Here is a 13,986-nt window from a genome sequence, read left to right on the forward strand (position 1 = left end):
AGGAACCAGAGATCAAATTGCCAACATCCGCTGAATCATCAAAAAATGCTCAAGTGCATCCTTAAAATTATCTTGTAACTACTCACTCTTGCCAGATTACCCCTATTCAAAAACCTCATGCTGCTTCTAAATTGTCCAACTATGATGTTCTTAATTAGGATACCCTGACCTGAAAGAAAAAGGAAAATGAACAAACAACAGCAGCGAAAAACAGATGGTTCCTAATGCTACCTACAGAATAAGAATCAAAAGCTCCTCAGAGTGGCTGAAAGAAAGAGCATTGGTTTTATATCATCATTCTAGTATTTATTAACTGATTATTCTTAGAGAAGTTAAAGTTTCTGAGACTGAATTTCTTCAAATAGGCTGCTGCTGCTGCTGCTGCTAAGTCGTTTCAGTCATGTCCGACCCTGTGTGACCCCATAGACGGTAGCCCACCAGGGTCCCCCATCGCTGGGATTCTCCAGGCAAGAACACTGGAGTGGGTTGCCATTTCCTTCTCCAATAGGCTAGTAACACCTAAAAAAACTCCTGTACTAATAAAGTGAGACTGTTCACATGAGACTATTTAGTAGGGCAGAAAATCCAGAGATCAGGCTTTCTTCTTTCTTTACTGAAGAGTAGTCCCAGACTGCTTTTTAGGTTACTTCCTGCCATGCCCACTCCCTTGAATCTGAACTCGAACATTCCAGCTTCTCACAAACATGTGCATACCTGTGTCTCATTTCTTCTTCCTGGTATTCATCCCACTTGGCCAACTTCTCATCTTTCAAGATGTAGTTCAGGTGTTACCTCTCCTGTGAGTTTCCCTAAGCCACCCGTACTTAGTAATCAGAAGAAATTCCTGAGTCCTCTGAGCTGGCAACAGTACATTTCAGAGTTTTCACAAGCTCTGTGTCAAGAACTGTGAAGAAAGTGAATTTTTATCTCCTCTCAAGCTCACAAGTTGGTCTGTCAGCTTCATGATGGCAGAAGACAAGAGAATCGTGGATTAGAGACAACGGGCTTCATTAATCACAGCACAGCAAGCAGCACAAGATTTACATTCAGATTGGTTCTCTTGCTCCTCAGTCCCGTTGTGTGGAGCAGAGAGCCCAAACGGGTACAGAGCAGACAGTGGAATCCCAAGTATAGAGAATTTGAATCTAATGATGGCCTCAGAGCAAACCCGTCAACTTCAGCCCCCGAGGGAAGCGTTATCTTTATTACACTGGACAATAAGCAAGCCCATGCTTTGCTCCGTGTGGAGACGCCAACACTGTCTTCCAAGGCTTCCCCTATATACAGTCTGGGAGAAGACAAATGAGAATGAAAGGGCAGTTAGTTCTGCCTGTGAATTCTGCAGAAACCCAAGAGATCCATGGGGAACTGTCTCCCGACATTTTCATGGGAGTTTTTTTTTCCCTCTGTTTCCAAGTTGAGGGAGAAGGAAAGACATTGGACAGTGTCCCATTCTCAGTAGAATCTCAGTGCCAATAAAAGGGACCCTGAGCTGGATGCATGAGACAAGTGCTCGGGCCTGGTGCACTGGGAAGACCCAGAGGAATCGGGTGGAGAGGGAGGTGGGAGCGGGGATCGGGATGGGGAATACATGTAAATCCCTGGCTGATTCATGTCAATGTATGACAAAAACCACTACAATATTATAAAGTAATTAGCCTCCAACTAATAAAAATAAATGAAAAAAAAAAAAAAAGGGACATCTGCCAAAGGGAGGCTGATCCAGTCTCATTTTCATGATAGAAAATCTCCAAAGAAGAGCAAATGAAGGTGACAATACACAGTAGGCAATGTAAGCCCAAGCTGAGATATAGTTCCAAATGTACATATTTTTCATTTTAAACTGGGATGACTATAAATTATCTAAGGGTATGCTTTTGACTCTAGTAACATAATAAATCCCTAAATTTTTTCCTTTTATTTTTTTGTTGGAAAAGTATTGGCTTCATTTTGTTGTTGTTCAGTCACCAAGTCATGTCTAACTCTTTGAAACCCCATGGATTGCAGCACACCAGGCTTCCCTGTCCCTCACCAGCTCCCGGAGTTTGCCCAAGTTCATGTCCATTGCATCAGTGATGCCATCCAACCATCTCATCCTCTGTCATCCCCTTCTCCTTCTGCCTTCAGTCTTTCCCAGCATCAGGGTCTTTTCCAATGAGTCAGCTTTCCAAGTCAGGTGGCCAAAGTATTGGAGCTTCAGCTTCAGCATCAGTCCTTCCAGAGAGTATTTAGGATTGATGTCCTTTAAGATTGACTGGTTTGATCTTGCTTTCCAAGGAACTCTCAAGAGTCTTCTCCAGCACCACAGTTTGAAAGCATCAGTTCTTCAGCACTCTCCCTTCTTTATGGGCCAGCTCTCATATTTGTACATGACTACTGGAAAGTCCATAGCTTTGACTATATGGACCTTTGTCTGCAGTGATTTCTTGGATTTTTAACACACTGTCTAGGTTTGTCATAGCTTTCCTGCCAAGAAGCAATCATCTTTTAACTCCATGGCTGCAGTCACCACCTGCAGTGATTTTAGAGCCCAAGGAGAGGAAATCTGTCACTGCTTCCACATTTTCCCCTTCTATTTGCCATGAACTGATGGGACAGGATCCCATGATTGTATTTTTTTAAATATTGAGTTTTAAGCCGACTTTTTCACTCTCCTCCTTCACCCTCATCAAGAGGCTCTTTAGTTCCTCTTCTCTTTCTGCCATTACAGTGGTATCATCCGCCTATCTGAGGTTGTTAATATTTCTCCCAGCAATCTTGATTCCAGCTTGTAACTCACCCAGCCCAGCATTTTGCATGATATGGTCTGCCTATAAATTAAATAAACGGTATGATAATTAACAGGCTTGTCATACTTCTTTCTCAATCCTGAACCAGTCAGTTGTTCCATACAGAGTTCTAACTGTTATTTCGGGACCTGTATACAGCTTTCTCAGGATATAGGTAAGATGGGCTAGTATTCCCATCTCTTTAAGAGTTTCCCACAGTTTGTTGTGATCCACACAGTCAAAGGCTTTAGCATAGTCAATTAAACAGAGGTAGGTGTTTTGCTGGAATTCCCTTGCTTTCTTTATGATCCAACAAATGTTGGCAATTTGATCTCTGGTTCCTCTGCCTTTTATAAACCCAGCTTGAACATCTGGAAGTTCTTGGTTCACATAATGCTGAAACCTAGCTTGGAGAATTTTGAGCATAACCTCACTAGCATGGGAGATGAGTGCAATTGTCTGGTGGTTTGAACATTCTTTAGTACCACCTTTCTTGGGAACTGGGTTGAGGATTGACCTTTTCCAGTCCTATGGCTACTGCTGAGTTTTCCAAATTTGCTGAAAAATTGAGTGCAGCACTTCAGTAGCATCATATTTTAGGATTTTAAATAGCTTTGCTGGAATTCCATCACCTGCACTAGCTTTACTGGGGGCAGCGCTTCCTAAGACCCACTTGACTTCACACTCCAGGATGTCTGGCTCTGAGGGAGAGACTACACCATCTTAGTTATCCAGGTCATTAAGATCTTTTTCATCCAGTTCTTCTGTGTATTCTTTCCATCTCTTCTTAATCTCTTTTGCTTCTGTTAGGTCTTTACAATTTCTGCCCTTTATTGTGCCATCTTTGGACAAAATGTTCCTTTGATATTTCCATTTTTCTTGAAGAGGTCTCTGTTGTTTTCCTCTATTTCTTTTCACTGTTCTTAGAGGAAGACCTTCTTGCCTCTCTTTGCTGTTCTCTGGATCTCTGCCTTCCATTTGGTGTTCCTTTCCCTTTCTCCCTTGCTTTTCCCTTCTCTTCTTTCCTTGGTTTCCTATCTACCCCAAATTCTGCTATCAACTGTGAGTAGCAGCTATATCTTAATGGCACCTACTGTGGGCCTCATCACTCATCTACATCATCTCTAATGCTTATACAACCATGTGACAAACTTTCCATATTCCAAATTTTTGGAATGAGTACTTGCATTATCCAAAGTGACAGAACTAATAAGTGGAGGACCTGTTTTTTGAACCCAGTCTGTTTGTTTCCAAATTCTATGAACTAAACTTCCTCATGACAATGCTCTTCTGCGATTACCTTCCCTCCATGACTAACAGCAAAGACTAAGGGAAGCTGGCCCAGACTCAGGTCCCGGGTGACCACATGGATGGTGCTAAGCAGGGGCCACCAAGTGCAGAGATGGAGAAGGCCCTGAGACTCACTTTGCCTGCCCTTCACTTTAACTAAAGCCGTCCTAACTATAGAAACAGGGAAGCACAGTGTTTCTCTTCTCACTTCATAGGAAGGTTGGGGCAGCCTCTCTTGAATGCTTCAAAATGCAGACCAATTTTATAAAGATTCCTGTCAGCATTTCTACTTCTCAGATTAGCATTATCCATAAAGTCCCAAATGGTTCCTGCTTCTGCTACTTAGAAGATAAGTTATTGAACCTCTCCAGGCCTATGTTTCATTGTATGTAAAGTGAAAAAGTAATCCCTATCTCTATTTATGTGTAATAAAAGCAAAGAAGTCTGTCAGTTGCCTAACAGAGTGCCTGAATCATGAATGGTGGCCCCTGTCTTTCTCAGACATTACAAGTCTATGATTATTATGTGTTACTTCTAGAAGACTAACAGATATCATAGATAAAAAAAAAAAAATCATTGGTCTCAGAGAACTTAAATATTTAATTTTAGATGAAGCTGACTGCATGCTGGATATGAATTCTGGACCAGAAATAAAAAAGCTAATTTCCTGCTCAGCAATCGAATGAACATCAAACCCTTATGTTTAGTGCAGTTTTCCCAGAGGAAATTCAAAGCTTAGCTGAGGGGTTTTAGAAGTTAAACTATTTGTTTGTGCCTGTTAGATAAGCAAGTAGAGCAGAAGACCATTCTCCCAGCTGGCTAGTACTCAAAATGAGAAAAACCTGTAGAAATTCTGTAAAGCATAGGTGATTAAAAAAATAATAATAATAACAACTATGGCTTTTGTTGAGACTGAGAAGAAAGCAGATTTTAATGTAACTTCTTCGCCAGGAAAAAGCAGCAACCATGCATATTCACTGTGATCTGGAACAGAGAGCAAACTCTTGGGGATTTTCTTTGCGGAAAATGCCCAGTTCTTGCAGCTACTACAGCATCTGCCAAAGGACTGGATACTGAAAGTGTCTGACTTGTTGTCCACTGTGATGGTCCGTCACTACTGATGAACGTGTCCATTGAATCTGGTGTGCTGGTCAGTGTGGGAACCTTGGCAGAGGTATTTCCTTTTGTGATGCTCAGAAGACCACACAGCACAGCCTCCAGTGAAAGCACTTCCAGAAGCTCAGCAGGCTGCTCTGCCCAGCTGGGAGAACAAACCTTGGGCACATGTCTTCCTGGCTTCAGTGACATTACAAGAGGAAATGTGTTTGCATCTGATGATACAGAAAAGAACTATCAGTGCATAAGCACTCTGACTGTAGCAAGATTTTCTTTTTCACAAACTCCCAATCCAATCCATGATGAGTCATGGCATTACAGCTAAAACACACAATTCTGTAGTATAGTTTTGCTGCAAAGAAGAAAACAATTTGACTTTTTGATCCAAGTGTGAAGTCTGACATTCTGTATTTCCCGTCTTCCCGTTCCTACTCATACCCTCAAAAAAATAAATCTTTACTGACTAGTTAATGTGAGATCTAAAAATATTGTAGTTACTGATACAAATGATGCTAACTGGAAAAATTAAAGCACTCATCTTGAAAAAAAATTTTTTTGAAATTTGCTTACAGTTTCCACAGACTTCCCTGGTGGCACAGACAGTTAAGCGTCTGCCTACAATGCGGGAGACCCAGGTTCAATCCCTCGGTTGGGAAGATCTACTGGAGAAGGAAATGGCAACCCACTCCAGTATTCTTGCCTGGAAAATCCCTTGGATGGAGGAACCTGGTAGGCTCCAATCCATGGGGTCGCCAACAGTCAGACACGACTGAGTGACTTCACTTTCTTTCTTTCTACAGTTTCCATAAGGAGAGAAGAGAGAGTAAGAAGAATAGATGACAAAATATTCCTTAGGTCACAGATGGAAGAAAATTTTCGTACAATAGGAGTAGAAAGGTCTTACTTCCAGTCTGTGACACAGAACTCTGCTAGCATGAACTTGCCCCTCCTGAACCCACGATAACGAGCTGTGAGGTGTCCTTCCCTTAGTATGAACGCACCCTTTCTGAATCCTTAGGAATGAGCTGTGAGGTGTCCTCCCGTCCGTCTAGTTTACTTGACCCCACTTGTCCTGTTCACTGACCTCAGCATGATCACAGAAAGACAAAACATGTGGAAACACGCACAACTCAAGTGAATCAACTTTCTTTGCCCTTTTTAGAAAGAAAGGTGTTTACATCAGTTTTCCACCCAAACGTCTACCTGTTATTTTGCTTGGCCCATCTGTGGTATTTGTCTAACTTTCCTTAAAGAAAAATTGCACATTGCCTCCCAACTAAGGAATACCAAGATCCCTTAGTAAGGAAAACTGAAACAATGAATGTTGGCTAGACCACCTAGCATATCTGCCAAAATGAATTTTGCTTTTCTCACTTAGTATGCAGCCCTTCCCATGTTAGTGTATATCTCATTATTATAAATGACTTTTTGGTATTCTATTGTATGAATGCCCCACTATTGTTTTTGAACAACTCACCTACTGAGGCACATATCTATGTTTTAACTTTCTGAGCACTGCTAATGTAAGCATCCTTCATTCCTAATTTTATATTTGTAAGCTTGTATTTATTTTCTTATGAAGGGCGCCTCTTTCTGAGGCTTGTGTAAGTTTCAAGCCTCACAATGCCTAGAATTTATTCTTAAATATTTGACAATATCCTTATTTCTACTGCTTTCTAAATTTCTGAGTTGATTTATTTGATATTTTAACTGTTGATACGTCACATTATCCAAAGAGGATATAATGATTATTTTTAATAACAGTTAATACATAAAATTAAGTACTAGGTATTGTTCTACATGTCTTACTGTGTAAATAACAGTCCTCATGAAGATTCCATGGGATAGATACTGTTATTATCTATATTTCACAAATGAAGGAACTTAAATGTGAAATGATTAGGGCATTTAAAAAAAAAAAAAAAGGTCAAGGCATAAGGCCAAAAATTTAGTGGCATAGTCATTTCCTTCAGTTTTTGTTTCCCTAAAATCCTGAGTATATCTCCTTGTCCAATGGAATGGGATATTAAAAATGTGTTGACAGACATATAGAACAGATCTGTGGTTGCCAAGCGGGCAGGGGATGGGTTGGGAGTTTGGAATTAGCAGATGCGAGCTATTATATACAGAACGGATAGTTCCCTGCTGTATAGCACAGGGAACTATATTCAATGTCCTGTAATAAACCACAGTAGGAAATATGGAGTAGAATATATATATACACAGAACTAATCAGCAGAAATGTTTTAAAATTAATTTTTATTGGAGTATAGTTGCTTCCCAATTTGTTAGTTTCCACTGTAGAGCAGAAATGATCAGCTGTTCACATCACACGTCTCCGCCGTGTCGGACTTCCTCCCCGTCAGGTCCCCACAGGGCGCTGGCAGCGTTCCCTGGGCTGCAGAGGACGTTATCACTAGTCACCCACTAAACACGCGGTGTTAAACATGTGTGTGTGTAACGCAGAAGCGCCCGACACAGTACTGTGAATCAACTATACCTGAAAAACGCAGGGTTAGGTCTTTTCAAGTAGGGTCACGGTATCAGTCAGGGCCTCTGCTCTCATGATGCCTGTCTCTCTTCTCTTCTGTGGCCCCTGAACCAAGAAATAAGAATACTTAGAATTGTGGCTATCACAGATATCAGAAAGTAGGTGAGTCCATGAGTTTGTCACTGGGCTTTATAGTAATTTGGAGGCAACTATCCCCAAACCTCAGAGGTTGTTTTAATTAGGTTGGACTGTGATAACAAAGTATCATAGAATGGGTAGTTTAATCAAGGACATAGTCCAGGGGCTGGAGGTCTGCGTGCAGGCCGTCCGCACGGCCGGGCTGCAGTCAGAACTCTGGCCAGGGCCCCCTTCTTGGTGTGCAGACGGGCACCTTCGTGTTCACCTTTGCCTAGTGACTCACACTTAACCACACCCCAATTCTTAACCAGATTGTTTATATTCAGATAAAAGTAGAATTGGCAAATTGGTAAATTTGGGGATAGGGCAAACTTATCATAGAACTAAACATGTTCTCCTCCATTCCACTCATTTTGTTTACTGTCTCTAAGCCTCCATGAGTAAACACCAGGAGTTGGTGATGGACAGGGAGGCCTGGCATGCTGCAGTCCATGGGTCGCAGAGAGTCGGACACGACTGAGCGACTGAACTGAACTGAACTGAAGCCACCCTGGTTTTACATTTGTTAAGGAGGATAAACAGTATTTCCTTTTCAACATAATTACGAAAATAAAATGAGAAAATGGATATAAAGGTACCTTGTTAACTGCAAAGCATTTCACAATACTTTGTAAACACAGTAAAGTTAATAAGGTAACATTATTATATTCTGTATGGAGATTATCATACTAAGTGAAGTAAGTCAGACAGAGAAAAGCCAACATCATATGATATTGCTTATATCCGGAATCTTAAAAGATGGTACAAATGAACTTATTTGAAACAGACTCACAGACCGAGAGAAAGAACTTAATGATGACCAGAGCGGAAGTGGGGGAAGAGACAGACTGGGAGTTTGGAACTGATGTGCACATTGCTATATTTAAAATAGATAGCCAACAATGATCTACCATATAGCACAGGGAATTCTGCTCAATATTCTGCAATAACCTAAATGGGAAAATAATTTGAAAAGAATAGATACATGTATACGTATAACTGAATTCGTTTGTTGTACATCCAAAACTAATACAGCATTGTTAATTAACTACACACCAATATAAAATAAAAATTAAATAAGGGAAAAATACATTCAAGGTTACCAAATATTTTGAGATTTTCCTAAGCAAACCACATTTTCTATATGCACTGTACCTGTGTAACTGTCTCACCAATGTATACATAGGAAGGATTCCTGATGTTGCAGCCATGTTTATCTTGGAAAGTTTGTGCCCAAGAAAGATTGGCACAGAACACGCTTGGAACTCCTGTGGCTGCTACACAAGGTCAGCCAGAGCTGGGCATTAATCACAACAAGAAACTGTGACTCTTAGAAGAAACATTTCAGAAGAAGACAGTAAGGAAAACAAAAATCTGCTACCTCTGTACACATACATCATGCCAATGCCAAATGGCTGGTTTTGCTATTGTAATTATGAAAGATGGAACCATTGGGGAGGACTGGGTCAAGGGTATATTAGAAACACCTTTGAACCTATAATTATTTCAAAATAAAAGAGTAAAATAAATTCTGCTACCTCAAAAAGGAAAGAAGCTGGATCAGAAAGAACAAGAATTGGGAAACAAACTATTGATATCAACTAATGTAAAAGTAGAGACAAGGAGCTGACTATTACATTCTGGCTGTTACCTGCTGATGGGACTTGTGCTTCCACTGGGGTAAGATCGGCCCACCTCTCAGGTGCTAAGAGATGACGCGAACTGTGGTTCATGAGCTCCGTGGGGTTCCCACTCACACGGTGGTTTCCGAGGGGACACGCCCAAAGAAAGTCATCGCTCTCTGCCCTTTTCCCTCCTTCCATATGGAATGTGGGAAAACACTATGTAGCAGCTATCCTGAAGTCTTGAGGTAAAAAATATGTGGGCAAAAGCTACAAATAAGGATAGAATTAGAAAGACAGAAAGAGCCTGGGTCCCTCACGGCACTGTAGATTTCCTGGCAGTCTTGGACTTTTTACTATTTGATGAAAGCAAATGCTTAAGTGGTTGATTTATTTTTGAACTTATAGCTCAAATTAAATCCTGATTTTAAATATATATATATATGTGTGTGTGTCTGTGTATACATATAAAATGTATAATATATATTAGAATAAAATTACAAAGGAAGATGTAGATGTGTGTGTAAAATGGACTGGAGAGATGACCAGCAAACTTAGAAGTGTAGTTACCAGTTAGGAAAGAAGCTGGACATGAGAGGGCAAAGTCTCCATTGTGTTCAGTATATTTTGGACACTATTCTAATCTTTATTTGAATCTTCTACAATGGATGTATTTATAATTTTAAATCAAGAAGTGAGCATTTTCAATTCATTTATTTCCATGTGTGTGTGTGTGACGGTGCATTCTGCTTTTCAAGTTGTCGCAGGAAAAGCAGGTGAATGACTTTGGAAATTCAGGCTACGACCTTCATATGATTTTAAAGGTAAGCACTCAAACCAAAAATAGTATCTTACTTTTCCTTACCCTCAAGCCATCACCCCGCTGCCCTGGTCTCTGTGGCTGCACCCAGGGCCATCCAGAAATGACGGCAGCATCTGGGATCAGTCACACACTGGTCTCCTCTCCAACGCTTCTATTGGGAGTAAATGTGTGTAAGTCATTATCAGGAACAGCGCTCAAGGGAAAAGCCAGGCCAGGTCACACGGTGTGAAAAAATCTGTACAGATAAGAGCGCTGAGTTGTAGAGCCAAGCTGGCAGCCTGGGATCTGACTCGGAAAGCCAGGGAGCATTCAGCATCCATGCAATCCAAGGGTAGGTTGCTGCAGCTCTGGGTGAAGCTGCTGACCCTGCAGGCTAACCGCACAGTCAGCTCTGGCTTTAAAAGAAAATGCTCTGTTCCCAAATAATTCTCAAGCATTCAATAAACCAACAGACAGAAGCTGAATACCTATGACGTCCCCAGCACTGGACTAGACTTGTTTGTGTTAAGAGCATGGGGTGAAGAGGTGGGGAAATCAGTGTAGTAATCCTCAAGATACGTTTCTCCATAGGTCTGTCTAAGCCATGAAAGTGAAAAGTGAAAGTGTTGCTCGGTTGTGTCCGACTCTCTGCGACCCCATGGACTGCAGCCTGCCAGGCTTCCCTGTCCATCACCAACTCCCGGAGTTTACTCAAACTCATGTCCATTGAGTCAGTGGTGCCATATAAGGAATAATACAAAAGCACTCAGAACTTTGGGGCCAGATCCCGGAAGGTATTAAATGCCTTTAAGAATGCCTTTTACACAGAGAGCAATGGTGAGGTCTCCAGGGGATTATTAAACCAGAAAATGAACTACCAGAAAGAAACTGAATTGTGAAGTGGCTGTTGGGTGCAGGGTCAGGAAGAAGAAGCTGAGGCACCAGGACTAATCAGGAGGTGGCAGAAGTTCAGGGAAAATACTCAGGGCCCGTGTGAGGGTAGAAAGTGAAGGGACAGGGGAAAGGACTGTTATGGGACATTTGCATAAGTAAGTACAGGCAGGCTAATGATTTGGATCTCTTTTGCTTGCTCCTTGGAAGAAAAGCTATGGCCAACCTAGACAGCATGTAAAAAAAGTAGAGGCGTTAGTTGGCCAACAAAGGTCCATCTAGTCAAAAGGCTATGGTTTTTCCAGTGGTCATGTATGGATGTGAGAGTTCGAACTGAACTGAACTGAACTGAATGAACTGTTTAGTATTTCTATTTACAAGTGGTACACACACACATCACATTTTAATAGATTATTTTTTAGAACACTTAGAATTACAGAAAAATTACTATTTCGAATATGGTACAGAGAGATCACATATAGCCTGCCTCAGTTTCCCCTACTAACATCTAACATTCAGCTCAGTTCAGTTCAGTCACTCAGTCGTGTCTGACTCTTTGCGACCCTGTGAATCGCAGCACGCCAGGCCTCCCTGTCCATCACAAACTCCCGGAGTTTACTCAAACTCATGCCCATCGAGTCAGCGATGCCATCCAGCCATCTCACCCTCTGTCGTCCCCTGCTCCTCCTGCCCCCAATCCCTCCCAGCATCAGGGTCTTTTCCAATGAGTCAACTCTTCGCATGAGGTGGCCAAAGTATTGGATGCTTCAGCATCAGTCCTTCCAATGAACACCCAGGACTTATCTCCTTCAGTATGGACCTGTTGGATCTCCTTGCTGTCCAAGGGACTCTCAAGAGTCTTCTCCAACACATCTAACATTAGTATGGTACATTTGTCACAATTAGTAAATAAATGTAAACCATCTTCCCTTGGAGATGGACTCCTCAAGTCACCTGGCCACGGGACCCAAGTGAAGCCTGACTCCTTCCTGGAAGCCCCACACCCCAGACACCCCAGACACCCCACCTCTGCACTTACACCCCACAAAACCGTCACCTTTCCAGCCCCAGGTCCACGTCACAGCTGGAGGGTGTGATCAAGCCCCCGTTGCCGCCATGCCCTGTGACACCCCTATTTTTAGGCCACCACTGAATCAAGAGAGGAGAGATTCAAATTCCTCTCCCCATATCATGGGGATGGTAGGGTTTCTTTTTCCTTGGAACACTTGAAGCAAATTGGGCCCACGTCCATTTTTGCCTTGACGATCATCCAAAATATGAACTCTACTCAAGTTACAATGAAACTCTTTCTGTCCTAGTTTCAAGGTGCCAATTCACATAGGTGCCAATACATTGTATGTCATGGATCAAGTGCAGGGTGAGACAAATCCCCACATGCGAAGCTTACAAAGGAAATGTGTCAGAACCATTGCATAACTCCAGGAGCCCTCGGCCAGATTGAGGATATCAGCAGGCTTGAGCGTGGGGAGAGGGGAAGGTGGGCCAGGAGATATCTTTAGAGATAGCTGCCTTCCTGCTGAGTCCCGACCCCCTACCCCACTCCCACCTGGAGCTTTGTGATGCGGACTTCCATGGGGTCACATGGAGAGTTTTGAAATATGTTCTACGTAGGGGTCACAGAGTCGGACATGACTGAGCAACTGAACTGAACTGAACTGAGTGGAGTGATGCAGCATACAAGAGCTTGACTTTTGGAAGAGAAAACTAAAAAGTGCTCCAGCAACAAAACAGAAATAGTTCAGGAGTTTGACCTGTACTCACAGAGCTTGCAAATGGCTATGGTGGCCAAAGATGATTACAATTTTTTATTTTTTTTACAGTCCTCCCATGGAGAGATAGAGATAGGTATATGCCTTCTCTTTGCATTCAGGTAAGCTCTGCGACTGTTCTGGGATACAGCAGGAATGACTCAGTGTCGATTTCTGGTCCATTTTATCTCTTCTAGAACATTCCTTGGAAACCCTGCCTATAATAAATTGTCCACCCTGAGACCACCAGCCTATAGAAGCCCTGGGCAAACACTCTGGATGAAAGCCAACTTCCCAGTCAAAGCACCCAACATTTAAGGCTTAGACACCCTGCCCATCCTCCAGTTGTAATGAGTGACTTCCACCAATGCCACATAGAACAGAAGAAGTACCCAAAGCGCCACTCCTAAAGCCCTCCTGCAAGAAAAGAAAAAGTAAGTTACAATGAAACAGTTGCTGCTTTAAGCCATTAGATCTGGGGGAACTAGTTATGCAGCAGTAGGTAACCAGAGTGGTGGCAAAGGACGGTCTCCGGTAGGTAATTTGGAGGGCTCCCGGAAGAGAGCTGCGGCACGGTGCAAAAAGATCAGGGTGTGAGTTATGCCCAGAGCTGAGTCCTGTCCAGGGACCTTTCTAGAGATGCTGGTAGACCATCAGGAAGTGAGAGATGACACCAGACAACTCAGGGCTATGAAAGAGGTTGAGAACGCCCGCCCAGAGCAGAGATTTGTCTGTCTCAGTTAAGGACTCTGGGATGGGCTTAGCAGTGGATTATGAAACAACCATGAAAGCATTTCATGGAGGAAGCTCTGGCTTCTAGACCAGAGAATGTGGCAGAAACAAAACAGGAAAACTCAATGACCCGAAGCGTGAAAAGAGAGATGATTTGCTAAAACATCAACTTCAAAATCGCAAAATTACACACACCTGGAAACTCCAATTAATGACTGGAACTACTGTTTGTGATTAAAGTGACTATCTATTACTCTAAAATCAGCACAAGTCTATTCTTAACGTCTGTTTCTTCACTGTTGCCCTGTAAATGGGGATAGGGGAGGAG

At 42.3% G+C, this 13,986-nt stretch overlaps 1 pseudogene; it reads left to right on the top strand.

The window, feature by feature from the left end:
• Nucleotides 1–4,582: 4,582 nt before the first annotated feature.
• LOC122700838 lies at nt 4,583–5,499 on the top strand (annotated as a pseudogene).
• Nucleotides 5,500–13,986: the final 8,487 nt, after the last annotated feature.

This window comes from Cervus elaphus, chromosome 9, assembly GCF_910594005.1.
Source record: "Cervus elaphus chromosome 9, mCerEla1.1, whole genome shotgun sequence".
Taxonomy (NCBI): Eukaryota; Metazoa; Chordata; class Mammalia; order Artiodactyla; family Cervidae; genus Cervus; species Cervus elaphus.